General features: G+C 37.5%; 1 protein-coding gene across 1 annotated transcript in view; it reads right to left on the reverse strand.

Annotated features, from left to right (window-relative positions):
- The window catches only part of LOC592280 (excitatory amino acid transporter), a 63,396-nt gene extending 59,992 nt beyond the window's left edge, over positions 1–3,404 (reverse strand). Inside the window, exon 1 of the mRNA XM_011681720.2 lies at positions 3,177–3,404. The gene's annotated coding sequence lies outside the window, so the exon portion shown is untranslated. The remainder of the gene's footprint in view (positions 1–3,176) is intronic.
- Positions 3,405–22,172: the final 18,768 nt, after the last annotated feature.

Genomic DNA, 22,172 nt, shown 5'->3' on the forward strand with positions numbered 1-22,172 from the left:
AAATGCACAAATGGGAACAATCCTACAGAAAAAAGGGTCAAGTATCGCATATTTCACAGCTGGTTATTACATAGATAAATCAAATACTGTATGCCTGATTGCCTGAAGAGACAAAAGTAATGATTTATAAGCTCATTCACACACAGAGAAATCAGATATGTATTTCAATTCAAATTTCATCCTACAAGCCCATTCACACAAAGTAAAAACTTACAAATCTGTGAGCATTGTGCATGCTATGAAGGTGATTAAAATCTTAGCGCTGGCGCATTGAATGAGGAACAAAAACATGATTTTTCTCATCTACATTCACCACCAAAGTGCATGAAAATAACCTCAATAACCTTTTTGTTATCAATTATTTATAAATAAATATCACTTCCTTTTAGAGGAGATTTATGACCACACAAACCAAGAGAGATCTGTATCATGAATTTAAAAATAATTCATAAATGTCACTGTATGAAATCATTCTATGGTATGTCTTGTATTATAATCCGTCCTTTCCATCATATGTCAGATATCTATAGACTTTTCAAAACAGAACACAACTTTTTATGAATTTATCAAGCAACCAAAAAGATGGCAAAGAGGGTGTGTTCAGTTGTAGTCAGTTCTAAAACAACTGTACTCTAATGGTCACTCAAACAACAACTCCATCAAATTTCTACTGTAAAAATAGCAAAATCTGACACATGTTGTGCATAAATGAAATTATCAACTTTTGCAAAATTTAGAAGCAACTTGATCTATGTAATTTTTAAAAGTAGTCCTACATTTATTACATTCTTCACGCTTGTAAAATTCGATTTGAATTGATAACAGCCTGTAAGCTACACACATTGGTGGATTTTCGGGGGGGGGGGGGGGGGGGGGGGGGGGGGGGAGGCTGGCACCACCAGACGATGCCTTCAAAACCCAATTGACATACATGTACTTTCACTATACAAGTCCAAATTTGTGAAATTCCTTTCTTTCATTTTTAGGTGATGACCTTTTCGTTATTTTTTATTTTTTATTTTTCAAATTATTTTTGCTTGCCAAACATTGATTTACAAAAAAAGGACCTGCAAAATATTGATGACCTTCGTTTTTTTAAAGGGATCGTTTAACAATGTTAAATCTGAGATACACGGTCCTACATGTTACCAGTGTCTGTGATATGGTGTAATACTGAAGCCCTAAAAACTATACTCGTTTTCCTCAATAGAGTGTAGTGTTATGAAAACAGTTCAGCGAACGGTTTTCAAAATTTGTAATTCCAATCATTAATATCTTGATAATCAGACAGGCGATCGGCTTGTAAAAGTTATGGAGTTCCTGACTGACCTAAAGGTTTATAATTATCATTGCAGCATGAGCTAAATTAAGGATCTAAGACAAAGTTACCGGATCCCTTTAAAGCTTTGCAGGAAATTTGGTGCACGATGTGCCCCCTCTTTTACAAGATCTTGGACCCGCCCCTGGGCCCGTATTCAATAAACTTCTTAAGCTTGAAATCTAAGTACTTTTTCTTAAATTTTGGCTAAGAAAAAATCTTAGCCAAAAATCGTATTCTATAACAGCAATGGGGACTTAAGAAATTTGCCTTAAGATTAAGAAGGATTCTTAGATTTTATCTAAGAAAAAGGACTTAAGTAGCATGTCGTATTCTAATACAATCGAGATATCTAAAATAAGTAAGAAATCTACCCTATATTTAAGCATACTACGAGGATGCTTAAATGGGGCTTTGGCACCGGCAGCTCAGTGATGCTGCAAGCAACCGCTTCGGGTTTCGATCAAATGGAATAAAAACAATGCATGCAGCGCGTGCAGCGCGAGCGCAGGTTATCAGTTGACCTATATAACAACGTAAGCTTCGCGTAATATACAGCGTCGACGGCGCAGCGCGCAGGAGCGCCATAGGCTCTTTGTACTTGTACTATATGTACACAACTAAACGAGTAGTAGCATAAGTATGCATAACACTAAATCATGACATGGCTGTCGTATATAAAGAAACCGTCTCTTACTTTATTAGTCTTTGGCGCTAAAGTATGGAAACAGGGAATAATGTGCAATCGGCATAATATTAGGTGAGACAAAATTTGTTATAGTATGAGTCTGATAAAGGTTACATCTAGCCATTTGATTAATTTTAGGCCATCATAACAGTAGACGATGTAAAACAATGAAAGGGTAGCTCCAAATCCAATGCTAGCTAGCGCTGGTCGGCCGGCTAGCGACGGCGCTCCCTTCATACTCACAGACCTGCGGCTGCGACATAATAAGTAAGCCCGGTTGGGCTCCTCGGAGTTGTTTGACAGAAAAGTATAAAAAGCCTACAGTGGATGTTAGATCTAGCCTCAGGTGGTCTTGACTAGACTGTTTTAGTGTCAGTTGGTCAATCCCGAAATAATTATGTGAGCATCGTTCCTCCCTTACGCTCTCCCATACATGTTAGTGTATAATTTTCGTGCGGTGCGATTTTTATTTTAACACGCAAATTACATAGGCAAATCGAGTTGCAATTAATTCGCTCGAGTCGACCACATCAACTTTCCCACATGACGTCATCGGGTCTAAGAATTTGTCTTATCTTTCGTCTTGGCTAAGACAAACTGCTTTACGTGTTTAGAATACGGCTAAGGCAACTTTCTTAACCTAGACAAATTCTTAGACATTTTCTTAGACTTAAGAAAAATGTCTTAGAAGTTTATTGAATACGGGCCCTGGTATTCCATACTGCATGTCCGTTACTTTCATCAGCATACAGGATTTGTAAAATGCAAACAAGGTGCCAGCATTGTAGACTAATCACCTGCCCATACTAATCACCCATTATACCAATCAATTACCAGAGCAAATAAGGGGGTGACCTAGCGTAATTAGAGCACTAATGCTCAAATAAGAATTATCCAATGGGAGGAGTGAATTAGAGAAGAAGGGGTAGATTATAGGTTCATCTAAAGTACATTCAATTAAGAAAAGACATCACACAAAGTATACAAATGCTGCTATGAACGCATTAAAGAGAAGTCTATAAAACTAAAAACCTGTCTGTCGAGAGCCAGAAGGGTGTTAACACATATATTTTAACACATAGTTAACATCATTCCAGTTCTGAATAGACAAACTGTTTTTAAATTGGTTAATGATTGACTCTCAGTCATGTTTCCACGAATAAAACTTACTGGATAATCACAGATATTTGTAAAATCCTCAATCCAACAACTGCATGAGCTAGAGGCTAAAGATCGAGCACTGGCCGTTATCCCTTGATCTTCCAGGTATGTGATCCCCAAGACCAACAGCTAGCCTAGCTACCAAATATCTCTCTATTAGCAAGCTTCCTGATCATGTATTATCCAATTTCAGCATGAACCACAACTGTCGACACACAGGCGAGGTAATCTGCTTTTATGGTGCGTCGATGTTGAGCGAGCACACATTATACGAGAGAGAGAGAAGAAAAAAAGTGTTTCGCCCACTTTTCACCTATGCATACCCATTCAGCTGTACTGGTCACTACCATCTAGATCTGTTTACACTGTGATTTTAAATTGATGGATTCTTTGGGTCCTTTAATTCACAAGTATCAGATAGTATTATCAAAATTCAAGAATCTCGCCAATAACCATGATAATAATTTCCCCTTTATAATGGCCCCTGTTCATACTTTGATTTTAATCTAGCCGATCAGAGTGTACTATTATATATCAAGATACAACTTCATAAACACTTGGTAGTCCTTTCGCACAGCATAACAATTCAGCTTCTTTCAGAAGGTGGTGAGTATAGCTCTAACTATACAAGCATATCAAGGCTATCTCTGTTGAATATAAACCATATAAACTTCAAATTAAAGTTTCAGATGTGTTGAGGTCAAAATTCAACCAATTTTTTTAACCTCCATTCCCAAAACCTTTAATTAAAGCTTTACAATATAAAGTGTTCATACTATACTAACATAAACAATAATAGCAGCGATAGACTTTTTTCACAAAAACATGTTCGTAACTTGAAAGCAATATATCCTATTCAAAAGAATTCTGACAACTGCAGAGTTATGCAAGAATTGTTATTTTTCTAAATGTAAATCAATATTACCTTTTCCTACTTAAATTGTTTTGTAACTTTCAGAGTTTCTTTTTTCTTCTTGGATTCCACACTGAATAGATAAAGAACCAAATACAGTATTTTCACCATCACGTTAAATAGCTTTGCCTCACACAAAAGATGAAAATACAATCGCTTTTCACCTGAGTGCGTGGCATGCAAGCTGACTATTGTGATGTTGGTTTGTAAAGCAGAGAGGATGATGGAGGCTGTTTTGCTTGACTTGTTTGGTGAGCATCACTGATCTGTATCAGAGGATTCAGAGATGCATGCGGAATGCTAGGCTGGGCTTCTTACAATGTGTTTCTTGTTGTGAGGAGGGGTGCTTTATTTACTGATTCACAGTCTCCCTTCTTCTCCCATACAATTTCCATCAATACAGCACTCATACAATGCATTGAGATGAATACATAATTAAGAAGTCAACAATGCACATTACCATTGTAGTTCAGCGTTTGGGAGGTTTGGGAGAGCAAAAAATACATTTAATAGTCCAAACTGTTATCAAAGACACAAACGTGTCGCATTTATTTAATTAACTTTATGCTAATAATCAATTGATAAATTTCCAAAACAGACGTATTTTTACATTATGCATTCTTCTACTGGAATGATTTTGATTGAGAAGTATTGAGAAGTACACATAAAATATATACCTGTAGTTCAGCATTTGGGGGCTATGACAAATTAGTCAAAACTGTTACAGGCCCATCACGAAGGACAGCAAGATTTATGAAATTGTTTTTTTCTCAATGAACTAGAGTTAAAGACAATACCACTTTTACAAATAAAGACTATATTTTAACTTATCAATTACTGTTCCGAAAAACAAATATCTCTTCAGACCCACTCAATATTTTTGTAAGATATCATTTCTTTTTAAATTAAAACTTCCAGATAATTATATAAATGTAGTAGCAATACTAGTTGAGTAGAAAAAGAAAAAAGCTGATACTATAAAAAAAAATTATAGAATAATCAGCATAAAAATACATTTTCATTTTATCATGACAGTGTTTGTCTCAGTCAAAGACACATCAGACAAGACAAAATAGAAATGTATTTCCTAAAATAAAATAAGCCTATATCAAAAGGCAACTGAAGACCCGTCTTTTCCACAGAGATTGTGTATTTTTAAAGTGTTTTACATTGTAAGCGCTGTGGTACTTCTTAGTGTATAGCACAGTATAAGTGACCATTATTCCTCCTCCTCCTCCTCTTCCTCCTTCTCCTCTTCCTCTTCACCACCACCACCACCACCACCACCACCACCACCACCACCACCACCACCACCACCACCACCACCACCACCACCACCACCACCACCACCACCACCACCACCACCACCACCACCACCACCACCACCACCACCACCACCACCACCACCACCACCACCACCACCACCACCACCACCACCACCACCACCACCACCACCACCACCACCACCACCACCCCACCACCACCACCAACCCCACCACCACCCCCACCACCACCACCAAATTTAATCTGTATCCATTAAATTTCTTTTTATGTAATCAGTTGACATTCTGTAACAATTGTAAATCACTCAAAACAAATATCTAAGAACATTGTTGGCCTTGTCTCCACTTGCTGACTACCTACGTCATTTGTTTTTGTTGCTCCGTTCTGTCTTGTTTTGAGGTCAACAAATCATGGATACAAATTTCTTGAGCAAAGGTTTATTCATTGTCATAGTTTATACAACCAATTCAGGAAATTGAAATGGAGTATCAAGCAGAGAAGTCAATTCTAGCAGTGAAATTAAATTGGAAAGAATCGGATGACAGATTGTTCAAAGGATCAATTTCTAAGGCGAGGCGTCAAAAATATCGATACCAGCAGGCTGCCGCCTCACGTATTGGCGCACCGAGGCTGCAATTACGGCCGAAGCCTGGCTGGGGCAATTATTTTTCACTTATTAGCCCAGCCGGCTTGCGCCAGGCTGGGATCTGAGGCTCGGTTTCCATTCGAAAGGCGGCAGCCGGCGCATGCTTTTGTTCGGAGACCATTATGATGACATCATGAGTTAATTGAGGGTCCTACCGCCAGCGGTAGCCGGCTGAGCTAATTAAAAATATGCAGCCAGGACGCACAAGTGCAGTTAGCTGCCGCTGGCTGGTATATTTATTTTTGACGCCTCGCCTAAGCAAACTAAGTTCCTCATTACAGAGTAATTTGTCCTATTTACTGGGGAGATGAACTTATAATAACTTCTATCCCCATCTTCTTTGTATCAATCTTAAAGGACAACCCATCGGTTGCCTGTAAGAAGACTATAAAAGTTATGTATTGTTTCTTGCAGTAACATGACAAAACAATTTTCATTGACTCTCTCAAAATAGTAGCACTTGGGCAACATATTCCGGAAGTCTGCTGGACACTTCAGTGTGACTTTCAAAATAATGGGCCTATTCAGGAAGTTTGCAATGACATATTGGGAGGTAACAGGAAACAGGGTGAAGAATAATTATGGACATAAAAACTCAAACTGCAGTCTACATACTATCAACCAACAAAGTTTGTATTGTTGTGAATTCTGATTGGGGTAAGGGGACATTGAAGAAATGAAACATCCAACCCCACAGAATCAAAAAGAGGATGTTTACACTGATGATGAAGATGATGATGATAGTGGTGATGATGAAGATATCGATGATGATAGAGGATGCTGACGAGGATGATGTGATTTATCAAATAAGAAGAAACCAGGTGATGAAAGAAAATAAAAGATAGGATCGTATTCTTGGTTGCAATCGTGTAATATAGTTTAAGTCTCGATTTAGGTTTAGGTTTGGGGTTAGGGTTAGAAATTTAGGTAGCGCTTAGGGGTAAGGGCTACTGTTACAGTTAGGTATAGGTATAATGTTGAGTCAAAATCACCAAAATATGTTTTGCTGTTGATGTACCATAAGGGTTCCACGTCGCTATACTGTATTCAAAATATAAGCTTCAAATATTACTTCTAAAAAAGAAAATTTGCAGTTTAAATACACAGTGAACAGTAAACGTCTTGTTGATAAGACTAGAAAAGGGTGCACACAGAAGGAAGTTCAACTTGGGTTCTGTGCGCACCCAATACCAAAAGTTTGGCATTACCATTGATATTCGTTATACTCCTGAACCATTTACCTCTAGAAGGCCACGTAAAGTGTTTAGAGGTTGAATTTAAACACATCATTATTTTTTCAGGTGATTAGTACACTTTAAAGTGTTTTCTTAACAAATCAGCTTCAAAGAAGGCCAGGTTAATCTTCAATTCAGTCTGGTGGAATTAATAGCTAGCGGTAAATGTGAAAAGCTGTCACAAATTGCTCTTAATCTCTAGACTCTATTTCAAATTGTAATCCCTTTTAATCCTCTTTTAATCCCCTGTGAATGGATAACTGTCAACTGTTTCACAACAAAACCAGACACACATCCTTGAAGCGATGGGTAGCAGACTAAGGCAGGATACCATATTTTTTAAACTTGATTTTCTGAAAAGTGCATGGAATTAGAGTCACACTGTCAAGTGTATTGAATATGATATTGTTGCATGTCCGGTAAACCCTCAGCACCAATTTTGTTTTGATTGGCCAGCTGTGATATCAACTGACCTGTCCAACATTGCTTTCTTTATACAACGTTTCTTTGTACATCGTTTCTTTATACAACGTTTCTTTGTACAACGTTTCTTTATACAACGTTTCTTTGTACAATGTTTTTTCTAGTCTGTACGTTCCTTTCATTATATGATGATTCTTTACACATTTCTTTTTCGTATAGTCTGAGCAGGCTATTAGCCATCTGCTTAGAGCCAGAAGTGCATCAATTTTGCATTAGATTTACTTTGATTTGATTTTTGATTTCTTCTTATTTTTTGATGATGAATACAATTACAACATGGAATAAATAAAGAGAGAATAATCCTTCACAGGATGAACCCATGAAAACTTATTTCAGCTCTTTTAAAAAGGGTGCCATTGAGGACACAGAAAGAGAGTAGTTTGCTATGAAGGAAATCATAAAGTTGCCAGTTTGCATGTATAGGGACCTTTTAATCTAGAAATCTTCATAACTTTTGCCAATTATTTCTCAAACTTGCACTAGCAGGTTTCTCTACAGGTTTTTCAGCATCTATTTGAATAAACTTAATGCCAGGGTGCATGGAATTTTCTATTCTCTACCATTTTGATGGAAAGTTGTACTTATCCTGGTAAATGTAGGCAACGTCCTCTCATCTATAAAACACATGCAACATACTTAAAACTGATACACACCTGATAATGATATAATATTAAATCAAAGGTATATACACTCTATTCACCTGTGGTATATGTAAAGGTAGTGTATATCAATTCTATTGATTGAATTTGACTTAGGGTCTTACCTACAATCAAAATTTTCATTTGAAATCATTATTGTTCAGGTTGCACTCCCTCCAATCCATTTAACTTTATTTGCATTCAGATTAATTCCTCACTAAACTTAAAATCTTCAAATAAACATCCCAAATCTTCTCAAACCCGCCCTGAATATCAGACAATTACTCTTTTTGTTCCTTCATCCAATAATCCGAAAAGGTTTTCAAGTAGCTAGCATAAAGCCATGCCTTATCTCTTTTGGTTTGACAGGAAGAAAGGAATTAAGAAGTCAGTCAGGAAAGAGCCCATGAGCCACCTTTTCTTCAGATTTCCTGCCGTAGTTATGCCAATGTTTTCAAACTTTTTACAATTCAGGCCTATACATGTATATTGCCAAACAAGAAGTAGGACAAAGCTCACATCATGTATAGGAAACCACTGTTTATTTTAATAGCCCATATCTTAGGCCTATACATATATTGATAAAGCTTAGCCTACCCATTTTTCCAGCCCCTACATTGCAAAAGAAAAATTCAACAGTTTACCAATTTTATCTAATTCATGGATGATTTGACAGTTGACACATAAACCTTGCATTGTTAGTAGCACATCTTAGCTAGTTGTCATAATAGACCCAATACACAGCCCGAAACACTATTGTTTTTAATCATCAATTTTTTTTGGAAAGCCATTCACACTCTTGGAACCCCCCCCCCCCCCCAAAAAAAAAAAAAAATAAATAAATAAATAAATAAATAAAAAAAAAATAAAATAAATAAATTTAAAAAAAATCAGTGTTTCCCCAATCCAACTTTTTGGTTAGATGCGTAACTTGTCGCTGCTCCTGCATGCAATCACATAGAAGCGAGGAGAGCCATGTGACCACAAACCAACTCGTACCAAAGTTTTGAGAGCGGGCATTTACACTGCAAAAATCTGTGAAATTTCAGCAGGCGTTTAAAATACCACACTCCAGGTGTGGATTTTTCAATTTTGTTTTTTCGTCATGTATGTCAAACACTGGAATGTGAGAAAAATCAATGATTTATGCTTGCATTAATTGTAAATGCAGCTTTTGTATGGATATCCTCTGACAAGTCTTAACTTCTCCAGAGCAATGCTTTATTTAGGAGTACACATCTAACATCATTCAATCTGAGATCTACAATATTCACCTGATAAACAATTCTAGAATTCCTTCAAACCATTTTCTTTCAAATCTTGATTACTAGAAATAAAGATAAAAGCTTGAACCATGTTTGCTTTAAAGCCTGTCTGCACTAGTTTGGCCAGGGGGATTAGACCTCCCTGCAAGGTCACTGACAGGTGGTTATCCCATCAAATAAACTCTTAATTAACATAGGAAAAAGGGGATCGTGGGGGACCGACAGGCACCGATTAGGCATTGTTTGCTATATAGAGGGCGCAAGTAGCTATAAGTAATACAGTGGGGCTTTAAGTTCAGATTACAATGAAGAAAGAAATCTAACAGTAAAAACTTCTTTTTATTGGGGGGGGGGAGGGTAACTTTATAGGAATTATATCACTCTTAGTCCATTTCCTTTCGTATTGATTCAGCAAAGGAAGTAACATATATACACCCAAGTTAATTTCTATACAGAAGCCAGCTCACTGTAGTATACACATAAGGGGCTTCTCAAGATTAACAGAGTGAACGTCTTTATTCAACCTGTCACATTTCAAATCAAGCTTAAAGTGGGCTGTCCAGCTTCCTAATACCTTCTTAAATACACTGACCTTGTGAGTCCATGCATAGTGGCAGGAGGGTCAATTAAAGAAGCGATTGTGAGCCAGCATTAAACCTCCACTATAGGTATGTCCTCATCAGCTCGAGATTGCCGAATAGCCCACTATTTCTGATTTGGTAAATAAGCCTAAAGTTACAAATCGCCTATTTATCAGCTTGAAATATTTTGCTCAATGTTCGCGCATAGTGCGAGTCTTCAGGCTGGTGAAGACGCATCGGACAAATAGCAGGATATTTTGCCAAATAGCGGGATATTTTGCCAAATAGTGAGATATTTTGCAAACTATAGCCCAAGATATCTTGGGATGATTATCTTGAACAAATATCCCGCTAATTGAAACTGCGGGCTGATTAGCTGGATAATTTGCGATCAGGATAGTTAAAATAGCGGGTTATTTGGCAATCTTGAGCTGATGAAGACAGCAGCCTTATGGTGAAGAAATTTATACAGGGATTGTAGTATACTGCGGCCTTTGCTTTCTTTACTGGGTGACAATTGCTTGCATGACTTTGTAACCCCTACCAAATTTCTCGTGAGCACGCAAAGCATGCGAATCACTTACAGAGCGTGCTCCCTAGGGGGTGGGTGCAGGGAGGGGGGAGTTTCCCCCTCCCTCGCGAAGCGCGAAAGCTTTGACGTTTCATTAAATTATTAAAGAAAGAAGACTATTCGTTGTACCATTCTTGACTATTAATCGTTTGAATTCAGTTTGCCCCCCTCCCACGCGAAGGGCGGAAGCTATGATGTTTCTTAAATTATTAGAGATAGAAGACGATTCGTTGTACCGTTCTAAACTCTTAATCCTTATCTGAATGCAGTTTTCCCCCACTCCTCCCGTGCGAAGCCTTGACGTTTCATTAAATTATTAGAGAAAGAAGACGATTCGTTGTACCGTTCTCGACTCTTAATCCTTTTTCTTCCAACGTCCTCTTCCTTTCTTCTTTCTCTCTCTCTTTTTTTTTTTTGGCTGGCGTTTTTGGGGGAGGTGACTGCCCCCACCGCCCCCCCCCCCCCCTGGCTACGCGCCTGTCTACTTAGCATTTGGTCTAAGGACCATGAAGGCTGATAGTCATTTGGTTAAATATCCAATATGTCTACTTTGGACTATTACCCATTTGGTCTAATAATCATTTTATCATAAATAATAACAATCATCGAATGATTACTAAACCTGTAGATGGTAGATGAAATGGGCATTAGACAAAATGGGAATTAGACTAATTGGTTATTAGACGAAATGATTATTAGACCACGTGGATAGTACACAGGCTGGGTGTAGACTATTTGGGAATAGAGCAATTGGGTAGTAGACGAACTGTGGACCAAACAGCAATTCACCTGATTCCCTTCAAGCTCTAAACAGACAGGCCCGAATTCACAAAGGAGGTTTGTCAACAAACCTAGGTTTATGTGCGTCAAATGACGTGTTTCGATGCGTTTCAGACCAACCTTGGTCTGAAACGCGGCAAAACGCACTCCTAGGTTTATGACAAACCTCCTTTGTGAATTTGGGCCACAGTGTCTGATGACTTACTAACATTTGAATTGGTAAGAGCTACAACAAGTAGGTATAATGTTTGATGCACTGATATAACTAGTTCTTGATTTGTCCAGGCTCAAAGTGTCTGCTGATCTCAGCTCTAAGCATGCATGGGCTAAGCATAGTATACTATAGTATGGCTATAGTATACAAGGAAGAGTAAATTCAAAGGCTGAGGGCTTAACTAAGGGTATGTTTGTACGCAATTGACAACCCTTTTAAGCCTCGCTAGCTTCATCACTTTTATCATATCGATTTGTTGGGTTTCTAAGTAGTAAAGGTGGGGTTATCAGCAATCAGGCATGTAGTGATGACTGAGAGACAAAAAGTGCAAGCAGACATTTCTTAAAGGTAATGCAAAGTTTTGGGAAATTTTGAAAATTGGATGGATAGTAATTCTTTAAAATGTTGATATATTTTGATGCCCCTGTCGATGTACAATGAGCACTACAACATTTAGCACCCAAAAACACTTCTGCTTTCAAGAAATTGAATAATCAAAATTGACTGGTGCTCCCGGTAATCTTCAAATATTTAAAATAGCGCCTAAGGCCATTCCATGATAGCTGCAACCATGAGAATCTCAGAATATGCAGCTCTGATATATAGTTTCCAAACAGAACTAGACATATAATACTTGTTTGGAACAAGTATAGGTGGGCTGGTCAACTAACATTTGAGACAAAATAGAGCAAAAATAAGCGACATACTGCTTACAAATTCTTAAAAAACAATATCATGTAGATTCATTACGTGAACGAAATTCACCTTCTATAGTCATAACACGCAAATTATGAAATTTCTGACATGAGGCCTTTAATCGAAATATTTACTCTGATGACGTCATCAAAATGAAAAATGGTTATAATTGAACTTGTAGAGAATTATCTTAGCTACAACATATCGAAAATTTGAAGAAAATCGATCAATATATACAGAGATACAATCAATTTTCCATAAATATGCTGACGTCATATTATGCAAATTCCTATTTTTAGTTCGAAGGCCATTATGATGATGTCAAAATATTTTTAATCGCCAAATGAGACATTAAATCATATTTCCGACTCATACTCTATCTCAATATGAAAACAAAATGAAGGTCACGGCTTATTCCAAAGAGCTATAATGGATTTTGTATAGGCATGTTTTTGTCCATATATGCTATGTATTAAAAGAGCTCGCGCGCACGGACATTTATCTTGAATTGACGCTCATCTTGTTATTAATGGTCATAAAGAGATAAACATGGTATCAAATTCCTCGAAAAAATTAGAGAAATATCATGAAAGAAAAAAAAATGGCGATTCTATGTTTTGTAATGGTGTTACGCGCGAAAACGCGCGCGCATGCTCGTGTGCGCGATTTTTTATAAAATGCTTAAAATGACTTGAAACGTATGCAAAATAAATTTGAGACGATTTTGAGCATTTTGAAATTTTGCGCACGCACTGACGCGCGGACATACGCGCATGTGCGCGTTTTTTGACCTGAAATTGACTGGACTGATATTGACCTTCATCATTATAAATATGAATGAAAAATAACTTTTGGTTATGGAGATATGATCATGACTTGATTTTCAGAAAATTTTACAAAATGGCGCCTAGATGACGTCATCAGTGAAGGTCAAAGTTGAAAACGTTATTTTGCTTCGTCCATATGCCTATACATATGTGTGCCAAATTTCAAGGCATTTGATTTAGGCATTTTTTAGTTATCTTGCTCACAAAAAAGTGGTTCGAAATAAGAAAAATAAATAAATAAAGGCGATTTTAACAAAAATATAAGGTGGTCTGTATTAGATACAGCCCACCTAAATAGCAAATTGGTCGATAGTAGTCAAGAAACATTGTTTTAAAGCTAAAGTAATATGAATCTTGAGAGGGAGCTATACAACATAAAGAGTTTATTAATTACAATTGTATCACTTTAGACTCGATTTCAACCACGACAACGATCATTGAATATTGTAAAATCCAAATGCTTCCAATATGTTCATTTGAAACAAATTCATGACCCCATACCAAAACTTTGTATTACCTTTAAGTAAAACCTAATTTACACGTGCATGATTTAGAAGACCACAACAAAAACAATATGTCACAAATGCCATTACATAAAGCTATCTTTAATAGTGAAAGGTGAATAGGGTCTACATTTAGCCCTATAAATATCAGAACCTTTTGTTATGGGTTACTTGTTTCACCCCCCCCCCCCTCCCATCTTGCTATTAAAACACACAAAGAATTGTTAGTCTTTTGCAGTAGAAATGTTTGAGGCACTTAACTCTTTATATGCCAAATAATCTTCCTGTGCCACATCATACTTCTCTGGAAAGATAAACTAAAAGCTTCAAGACTATTGAACTGTTTCCAGTGCAAGATTAATTTATATCGGTGTTCAAATGGTCCTCATGGTGCTAATTAAGACCAGAAATAGGTCATTTTGCAAAATGGTAGATAAAATGGGCAATAGACAAAGACAAGTCGTTGAGCTGTACAATTTAGCGATCATCTCATCACTGGTTATGTGCAATACTGTCAGTGTGATAAACAGGCAACCACACATAGAGGCAAAGAAAGCAAGTCAAAATGTTTAAGACTTCCTGCGTAAATGAAGAGCAAGTGGGGGAGGTGAAGGGTGAGTGAATAAATTCTCTATCCTGAACCTAGAGAGCATCGGATTAGGCCTATGGAGGAGAATCACACAAAGTTAAAGCAGATGAAAACATTCTGGTGGGCTTTGCATCAAAGAATTTGCCCACAGAGTAGGTATTACAAGGTTTCAGTTTGAAGATCTGTGAGACTAAGGGTGTGTTTAAGCTTAAATTTTGAAGGCAGAATGAGCGATTTGTAACGCTCATCGTAAATGCTCATCGTAATCGCAGTTCCACGGTGTACTGTTTATGCTCACTTCTCTGGCTCCTCCAGGCAATTCTCCCTGGGTGGCCTTGCAGCTGGATTCGCAAATCTGCACTGTGCATGCTACGTAGACCCACTAGAGGTCAGTGCGTTGACCCCATTTAAATGTGTTTACAAATTGTAAACGCATCTTTTTGTGAGTTTACGATCGGCGATCGTGACGCAACCGTGTTTTAAACTAAAAGCATAACAGATGCCTGATTCTGGCCAGAAAAGTTAAGCATAGACACGCCCTTAGCCAGGTCATAGGGGCACATTACTTATTCTGATGGGTTTATATCTTTCCAACTGACCAAATTCCACAGGTTTCAGGCATTCCTCAGTTACAGATCTAGTTTGGAAGAATCAGCACCAACAAAATCTAATAACTATCAAGTTTCAAGAGAATGCATGTTTCTGATGTAGGCCTATATACTGCTAATGGTTCCTGAAAAGATCTTAAATCAATTCATTCGGTAGGAATGCAGAGTAAGTTGTAGGTTTCCATTGTGAGTGAGTATTCCAAAGTATGGCTTTTGGTACCTTCCGCAACACCACGTGATAGTCTTACAGAAAAGGTTTACAAAAAAAGCTACATATGCAAAGAAATCACAATCAGGCTGTTCACACAGAGGATCAATAAGATTTATTTTTAAAAACAGTTTTGCCGTTGTTTCTATATTTTTCTTCACCATAAATAAAAGTGTAGTGGTTTAGTGGATAAGTCTCCTAACATAAGGTTTCAGGTTCAAATCTCTGCTGCAGCACTGACATCCTTTAGGAAGACATTAATCCATATTTGCCACCGCACTCATTATCAAGTACAGAAGCGGGTGGCTGGTATGATTTATTCCACAAATGCACTGTCCACTGAGCTCTGCAATTACTGGAGCTAAAGCCAGGGTTCTAGTATCAAAGGTCCTTTGGAAGCACATAGAGAAATGTTTTATCATAATATTGTACACGCTACACTACAAAATTATATCATTATCATTATGAACTTAATCTCACATTTTCGAGAGGCATTGATTGGTCTATATTTCAAGCATGAATTTGTTATTTAGGTTAATGGGGATCGATGCACCTGATGGGAGACTTCTGGATATGAGGGTCATAGGGGCACTCCACACTCCTCTTGAATCAACATTGTCAGTATATATACACAATTCCACAGGCTTCCTGTGTATCATGCATGCTCTATCAATGTTATCATCTCACATAAAATATAATGTTAACCAAATATTACCACATGAAATAATACACATCAGAGAGTAATGTAGCAACAGGAGGACACAGGGGGCATGCGCCACCCCCTATTGAATTATGAAATAAAGGAACAACAACAACAACAAATCAGAGAAAAGGGTTGGGGGAAAAGGATCATATGACCCCTTCAATTAAGCATCTCCCCCCTAATCAGAAGTCTTGTAAATTCCCATTTCAATGTTCATCTACGACCATTGCCCCCCCCCCCTCCCCCCCCCCCCCCCCCCCATCTCCTGAAATGATGTCATTGCCCCCTCAATGACTTGACTCGCCCCACACTACTGGTGTCAGGTGTCCGTGGGGTAGTGGCACGGATCACCAATTGTCATGTAGAGGTGTCATGGTCTAGTGGATTCGTCAGGACTGTGGAGCACAGAGTTTATGGTTCGAATCCCACCGCTGCACTGATGTCCTTTGGTAAGACATCAATCTACATTTGCCACTCTCCACCCAGGTGTTAAATGGATACCAGTAGGAAGGAATTCCTGGAATGCTGTGAGCATTGATATTGGTAGCCTAGCAGAGCCAGGGTAATATTGGAGCGCCTGGAGCATCTTGTGTTTTAGATATGTGCGCTATGAAAATGTCCAATATTATTATCATTCTGTGTAAAGAAGGAAATTTGGGGTGGCTATATTAAAGCCCGTCTGCACCAGTTTGCCAAGGAGGGATTAGACCTCCCTGCATGTTCACTAACAGATGGTTATCTCATCAAATCAGCTCTCAATAAGCGTAAGAAAAAGGGGATCATGGGGAACCAACAGGTGACGCTTAGGCATTGTTTGCTTGAAAGAGGGCGCAAGTAGTGCAGTCCCGCCTAAGGGTCAAATATACAGGATCGATTCTGGAATCACATGCATTTTGCTTTGACTCAAGGTCGAGTTTCTTCTAGCTTCATTTCAAAAGTATTGTTATTTTGAGGTCTGCTTATCTTCAAAATTCTAAATCATATGGTACCTGAACATCTTAATGACAACTTCCCCATATACACACCATAAAAAAATTCTAATGTAAACAAAAACAATATTTTCTTTTCACAGAATCCTACTTACAAGAATAGGCAGTACACAAGCCGCAGTTTCTGCTCACAGCTTCCAACCTGTTTGTAGAAAGAATAAAAAAGAGAGAATATATCCATTGTTAGCTTAGATGAAAACAAGATTTTATTGAAAAATCAAACAAAAAGCATCATGTTTGCAATATATCTCTAATACTAGGTAGCTGATTCACAACTCTTTAATCCATTACTTGCTTCAATTGAACAGAATTGATTATGAGAACATTTTCCAAAATTTTCCATTTTACAAGGGCAATTTTGGTTTTGCTACCTTCCCTACTACTACAGACATGCCCAGGCTGTAGTGAGCAAGTCTGCTTGTAGTACAATGCCTAGAGGTATTTGAGACTTAATGAAAATTAAATTAATTTCTCATCTTACAAATTACTGATTTTATTCTTGATCCATCGATATGAAAACCTGATAAAAGTTGAGGTGAGACCCATTAGTTGTTCATGTTGAATTAGTTCAAATTGGTACGAGGAGGAAGAACAACAACAGAGTATTCTCTCTCTTTTCTTCTCCTTTTTCTCTTAAAGGGAACATTTGGTTCATTAACCCTTTCATGGTTTACAAATGACTGCATCCGAATCTCTTAACCCTCTTAAGATGATGACATAGATATTCTGGACAGGGTTCAAAATGGTACTCAAAAGGTTAATGAACAAGCATAGATATGCCATTTTTGTAATATAACCAAATTTAAACCTGAGTGCCTCCATACAAACTCTTTCATTCACCTGATGCAAACAATTGTATTTCACTAGTTGGAATGCAAACTGCATATATTTGTCTTGGGGTTGATGCTTTGTTTTACGCAACCAGGGGGGTGACAGCTTTAAGTCTCCTCTGAGGGACTTGCTGATGAGGATTAATGCCTAACCAAGGGGCACTAGTGCATCGACACGGTTACGAACACAGGATCTTCCGGTTACGAGACCACTGCTCTACCAGTGAGCCATTGCTTCTCCTCCTTGTAGGGCAAGCCATAATGTTTGTCCTACCTAACAACAACCAATGTATGCAATTTGCATTCTGACTATTGAAATGCAATAATCCGTAACAGGTGAATGATATACTTTCTAATGAGACATTAAAAAAAAAGAATTATGCATTAAAGCCCCACTGTCCTACTTGTAGCTACTTGCTCCCTCTACATAGAAAACTTCCCCAATCGGTGCCTGCTGGTCCCCCATGATCCTCTGTTTCTTATGTTAGTTGAGAGCTGAGTAAGAGTTAATGAGATAGCCACCTGTCAGTGACCTCGCTGTGTGGTCTAATCCCCTCTGGCCCAGTAGTTTTGACGGTCTTTAAATTTGATTACATTACGAAATGGCCTACTCCCACTGAAGAATATCAATCCTCCTCAATGATTCATATGGCATTTCCTTTCAAATTCAATAGGGTAAGTTTTCAATAGTGCAATCTGTCAAATACACTAAGTGCTCATGCACCTGTCTAATCCTCATTAAAACATCTACTTATGTCGTTCCATTTTATTACTTAAACTGCTAAACACAGGATGCCTCATATTTGCATGGATACATAATGTACAGAAATCTATATTTTATAAGCTTTTGTGAAGCATTAACATTTTCAGTTAAAGGTAAAGACCAGTATTGGAAATGCCCCAATTTCAAAAAATGAAATGGAAGCTCTCATTACCAATCATGTGAAAGAATATGTTTTGACTAATACATGATGATAACAAATTTGCCGGGAAACCGCCTACTAATTCATATATTTGGTAAATTTGTTTCTCTCATGGTCTGTGAGAGATATAGGGTAGTCCCATATACATCTTTCTGTGTATAGTGCTTGTAACTTTACGAAGAATGGGCCAAATTTCTTATCATTTTGATGATTCCAGAACCTTGCAGATGCTAGATGCTAGATGATCAACCTTTTCTGATCGATTCCACAACGTTTCTTTCACAATGCAATCGCATGACCATTACTGGTCTTTACCTTTAAAGGATAGCATGAGTTATTTGTTATTAGAACTGAAATTGTTCACATGTTGATCCATTTTTCAAATGACACTTTTGCTCAGCAGAGCATTCTTATGATTACAGGTGTCTGTAAAAGTTGATTTTGCAATTCAGATTGTATTTGTTTGTTTATATACCAGAGTTAGTTTGTAGTTTATTTCACACAATTTAAAAGCCCCACTGCACTACTTATAGCCACTTACACCCTATATAGCAAACAGTGCCTAAGCGGTGCCCATTGGTCCCCCATAATCCCCTTTTTCTTATGTTAATTGAGTACTGACTTGATGAGATATCCACCTGTCAGTGACCACAGCAGGGAGATCTAATCCCTCCTAGCCAAACTAGTGCATACAGGCTTTAAGAGCTTTCCAAAGCTCAATCACTCAACACCCATCGTTCAATAAAAAAAACATTCAGAGTCTTATATTTTCATTGGTAAAGAATGCATTGAGTATTTGTGGTCAGCATCTTACTCTAACCAATTTCATGATTTCCATCCTGGACCTAAGACTATGCCTATCCATAACCTTAACTTCAAACCTAACCTAGAACCAAAGTGCAACCCAAACCCTAACCCTAGATCATTGATGAAATAAACAGAGAAATTATCACAAGCTCAAATGCCGGGTCACAGTACAGCCACAGCACAGTCACAGCACAGTCTATTAGTGCAGATGACTTTGTGAATGTTTCATAAGGCAGTAACTGGTCAGTGTGCACGCAACAATCAATAATTGATTGCAATATAAATTTGTTATGACAATTTCAAAGTATCAATCCCGATTTACAGGAAATTAATTTCCGATCTCCCCTTTCTGTGAAAATGTTTTTCTCTTAGAATTAAGAGCCTGAAGAATGCACACAATTTCTTTCTTTCTTTTTCTCTTCGGTGAGATAAGGGTTTCATATCTTCAGTAGAAAGCAAAATTTAATTGAGGCTTAAAGTGTACAAATTGCCTTAAATCCTGTCTGTACTAGTTTGGCCAGGGGGATTAGACCACCCTGCAAGGTCACTGCCAGCTCTCAATTAACATAAGAAAAAGGGGCTCATGGGGACCAACAGGTACCGATTAGGCATTGTTTGCTATATAGAGGGCGCAAGTAGCTATAAGTAGTGCAGTGGGGCTTTAAAAGATCATTTGTGTATAGCTAGAATGTATACAATCAATCTTAAAATTGTTACCTTGTGTCCAATGGGATAACAGATAATTATGACAATAATAATAAAAAATAATAATTGGATTTATATAGCACTTTAACCAGGGAATACAAGGCGCTGTCTCTTAGTCAATAAACAAAAAAAAAATGAATTGCAGAGGTATGTTTTCAGATGTGTTTTGAAGAAGTCAAGTGAACTACTATTTATTATAAATACAGAGAGTATGATGCATAATTACTTATATGAGTATGACAAAAATATAGCATAATATAGAACCCCAAGCATGTGATTAATGTGAGTAGTTTACTCAAGAGTTGCTTTTATGTTAACTGAGAGGGTATTCAAAATTGCAATGACTCTATATAGAAGTAATATTTGAAGCCCAATGTCTTGAATAGAGTTGTACACATGGAAGCCATAACATACAAAGCAAAATATCTTTTGCACAACTTTCCTAGGACGTATACTGAATGAACATTGTCAATCTTGTGGACTGGTGGAATGTTGAGATGTTCCTGTTTAAAATTTTTAAGTCTTGAAACCTTTTAATTTGACCCTTGTTGAAGTATGCACATGCTGTAGTTTAGACAACAAACATCTATGTCTTCCCTATTTTTCAGTACACTAACATGGTAAGCTTTCACACATACAGTTATTTTTCTATACCATTTCCTTTACCATTTCTGCAATGTGGACATTTAAAATTTTAAAAATTAATTACATTTCATCATTTATGGCATAACATACAAATCAAAAATATGTTTGGGTGAATGGCTGTACATCTGAATGATGCACCACCATGTGTATTCCTTCATCTAGGGCAGGGAGGTTCAAGTACTGATGATATCTAACACCAAGTCAAAAACATCAGATAACGCAGTTAAGCTAGGCTCAGGACACTTTTCCAGGCCACGTCTCATTTTTACGATGCAGCCTTCCCCCAACAACGCATCCTATGCAAACTCTGCACCGACGGCCCATTCAGACTAGACAGAATATATCTAAAACTTGTATATAGATCAATGTATAGCTAAAGGGGATACAGACTATAATGACATCATATAAAGAAATTAATTTGGAAGAGGTCAGTTGACATAGCAGCTGGCCAATCACCACTGCGTGTTCACCACTGCGTGTTCACGATTTGTGGATAAGTTTTTGTACAGTACAACATACAGACTAAGGAGGGAAACCGATTCTTCATCCAGTTTTTCTTTCAAACCATGCTCAAAGTTGTGTTTCGCTATACGATTATTCATTACATGAAGTCTATTTTATACAATGTTCAGATTACTTAAAAAGTAATTACTTATCGCATAGTTATACAGTAGTTTTACAATAAATTTGGGTAGTCTGAACAAGGGGTCCATTAAATGGGCTATTCTAGCAAGGTCAACGAAAATCCCACTTTACGCTCGCTCGTCACTTATTGATCCGGAACTTCTCGGCTGTAACAAATGAATTATTAAATCAGTGAAAGCGAGAAGAAAGTGATTTTCCTCTCCAGGCTTTTCTTGTGGCTTGTAGTACTGGTGTTGGTTAAGTAAGCTGAGTAATGCGAGAAGAGAAGGAGAGATAGTAAAGAGAGAGAAGAGATGAGGGAGGAAAAGAGGTGATCACAAGGGAAGAGAGATAGAGACAGAGATAGCACTAAGAACATATAAAGAGATGAGTGAGGACGTAAGGGGAAGAGATCAAGAAAGGGGGATAGACCCAAATTCTAATTAAGATTAAAGAGGAGAGAAAAATATAGAAGAATAGCATTGTGAGCCTAGAGATGAGAGAGAGCAAAATTACAGATAAAAAAGTTACATAAAGAGAGAAAGATATTAAAGAGATGGTGGAAGTGATGCAGTGATAGAAAATGGAAACATTTTTTTAAAGGAAAAAGAGAGAAGAGAAAGGAAAGATCAATGGTGAGAAAGCTTTGAGAAAATGAAACAGAACACTACATTTAAAGAAGAAAGGCAAAGAGAAATGTATAATAGAGAGGTGTAGAGCTTAAAACAGAGATAGAAA

Source organism: Strongylocentrotus purpuratus, unplaced genomic scaffold (genome assembly GCF_000002235.5).
Source record: "Strongylocentrotus purpuratus isolate Spur 01 unplaced genomic scaffold, Spur_5.0 spur5_scaffold_17, whole genome shotgun sequence".
NCBI classification, from domain to species: domain Eukaryota; kingdom Metazoa; phylum Echinodermata; class Echinoidea; order Camarodonta; family Strongylocentrotidae; genus Strongylocentrotus; species Strongylocentrotus purpuratus.